The sequence below is a fragment of the Chrysochloris asiatica genome, unplaced genomic scaffold (assembly GCF_000296735.1).
Source record: "Chrysochloris asiatica unplaced genomic scaffold, ChrAsi1.0 scaffold00186, whole genome shotgun sequence".
Taxonomy (NCBI): domain Eukaryota; kingdom Metazoa; phylum Chordata; class Mammalia; order Afrosoricida; family Chrysochloridae; genus Chrysochloris; species Chrysochloris asiatica.
Genome location: NW_006408704.1, coordinates 1,642,473 through 1,645,429, shown reverse-complemented (window position 1 = coordinate 1,645,429; position 2,957 = coordinate 1,642,473).

Here is a 2,957-nt window from a genome sequence, read left to right as displayed (position 1 = left end):
TTAATATAGGTCACTGAAGGGACTAGGTGATCAGACCTGGGTGTCCTACCAATGGGCTTAGTATAGGTAACTGAAGGGGCTGGGAGCTCAGAGTGTGTGTCCTACCAATGGTGTTAATATAGGTAACTGAAGGGCTGGCTGCTCAAAGCTAGGGGTCCTACCAATGGGGTTAATATAAGTAACCAATGGGGTTAATATAGGTAACTGAATGGTCTGGGTGCTCAGAGCTAGGGTTTGAACCAATCGGGTTAATATAGGTAACTGAAGGGGCTGGGTGCCCAGAGTTGGGGGTCCTAACAATGGGGTTAATATAGTAACTGAATGGGCTGGGTGGTCAAGATGGGGGTCCTATCAATGAAGTTAATAAAGGTAAGTGAAGGGGGTTGGTGTTCAGATCTGGGGGTCCTTCCAATGGGTTAATATAGGTTACTGAAGGGGCTGTGTGCTCAGAGCTGGTCGTTCTACCAATCTGGTTAATATAAATAACTGAAGTGGCTGATTGCTCAGAGCTGGGGGTCCTACCAATGGTGTTAATATAGGTAACAGAAGCGTATGGGAGCTAAGATCTGGGGGTCCTACCAATGGGGTTAATGTATGTAACAAAGGGGCTGGATGCTCAAGATGGGGTCTTATCAATGGGGTTATAGAGGTAACTGAAGGGGCTGGTAGCTCAGATGTGGGGGTCCTACCAATGGGGTTAATATAGGTAACTGAAGGGCTGCATGCTCAAGATGGGGGTCTAATGTATGGTGTTAATATAGGTAACTGAAGGGCCTGGGATCTCAGTGCTGGGATTCCTACCAATGGGGTTAATATAGGCAACTGAAGGAGCTGGGAGCTCAGAGCTGGGGGTCCTACAAATTGGGTTAATATAGGTAACTGTAGGGCTGTGTGTTCAGAGATGTGGGTCCTACAAATGGGGTTAATATGGGTAATTTAAGTGGCTGGGTTTTCAGAGCTGGTGGTCCTACTGACAGGTTTAATATAAGTAAGTGAAGGGGCTGGGCGCTCAGAGCTGGGGGTCATACCAATTGGGTTAATATAGGTAACTAAAGGGGCTGGGTGCTCAGAGCTGGAGGTCCTACCAATGGGGTTAATATTGGTAACTGACAGAGCAGGTGTACAGAGCTGGGGTTTTTACCAATGGGGTTAATATAGGTAACTGAGGGGTTGGGTGTTCATTGCTGCTGATCTTACCAATGGGGTTAATATAGGTGACTGATGGGCTGGGTGTTCAAAGCTGGGGCTCTTAACAAAGTGGTTAATATAGGTAACTGAAGGCACTTGTGTTCAAGCTGGGGGGGCCTACCAATGTTGTTAATGTAGGTAACTGACGGAGCTGGGTGAACAGAGCTGGGGGTTGTACCAATGGGTTTAATATACATAACAGAAGGAGGAAGGTCCTCAGATCTGGGGGCCTACAAATGGGGTTAATATAGGTAACTGAAGGGGCTGGGTGCTCAGAGCTGTGGGTCTTAACAATGGGGTGAATATAGGTAACTGAAGGGGCTGTGTGCTCAGAGCTGGGGATCCTACAATGGGGTTAATATAGGTGACTGAAGGGGTTGGGTGCTCAGAGAAGGGGGTCCTACCAATGGGGTTAGTATAGGTAACAGAAGGGGCTGGGCGCTCAGACCTGGTGGTCCTACCAATGGGGTTAATATAGATATCTGAAGGGCCTGGGTGCTCAAGATGGAGATCATATCAATGAGGTTAATATAGGTAACTGAAGGTGGTGCATTCTCAGATCTGGGGACCTACCAATGAGGTTAATATAGGTAACATAAAGGGCTGGGTACTAAGAGCTGGGGGTCCTACCAATGGGTTAATATAGGTAACTGAAGGGGCTGGGAGCTCAGAGCTGGGCGTCCTACCAATGGGGTTAATATTGGTAACTGACAGGGCTGGGTGTACAGAGCTGGGAGTCCTACCAATGGGGTTAATATAGGTAACTGAAGGGGAAGGGAGCTCAGAGTTGGGGTCTTGCCAATGGAGTTAATATAGGTAAATGAAGGGACTGAGTACTCAGACATGGGGGACCTTCCAATGGGATTAATATAGGTAATTGAATGGGCTGGGTGCTAAGAGCTGGGGGTCCTATCAATGGAATTAATATAGGTCACTGAAGGGACTAGGTGATCAGACCTGGATGTCCTACCAATGGGCTTAATATAGGCAACTGAAGGGGTTGAGAGTTCAAAGTGTGAGTCCCACCAATGGTGTTAATATAGGTAACTGAAGGGGCTGGCTGCTCAGAGCTGGGGGTCCTACCAATGGGGTTAATATAGGTAATTGAATGGGCTGGGTGTTCAAGATGGGGGTCCTATCAATGAAGTTAATAAAGGTAAGTGAAGGGGGTTGGTGTTCAGCTCTGGGGGTCCTTCCCACGGGGTTAATATAGGTTACTAAAGGGGCTGTGTGTTCAGAGCTGGTCGTTTTACCAATGGGGTTAATATAAGTAACTGAAACGGCTGGGTGCTCACAGCTGGGGGTCCTACCAATGGTGTTAATATAGGTAACAAAAGAGGCTGGGAGCTAAGATCTGGGGGTCCTACCAATGGGGTTAATGTATGTAACAAAAGGGGCTGGGTGCTCAAGATGGGGTCTTATCAATGGGGTTAATATAGGTAACTGAAGGGCCTGTGTGCTCAGAGCTGGGGGTCCTACCAATGGGGTTAATTCAGGTGACTGAAGGGGCTGGGAGCTCAGAGCAGGGCATCCTACCAATCGGTTAATATTGGTAACTTACAGAGCTTAGATCTGAGGGTACTACCAATTGGGTTAATATAGTTAACTGAAGGGAGTGGGTGCTCAGAGGTGTGGATCCTACCAATTGGATTAATATAGGTAACTGAAGGGGCTGGGTGCTCAGAGCTGGGGGTCCTACCAATGGGGTTAATATAGGTAACTGATGGGGCGGTGAGCTCAGATCTGGGGTCCTACCAATGCGGTTAATA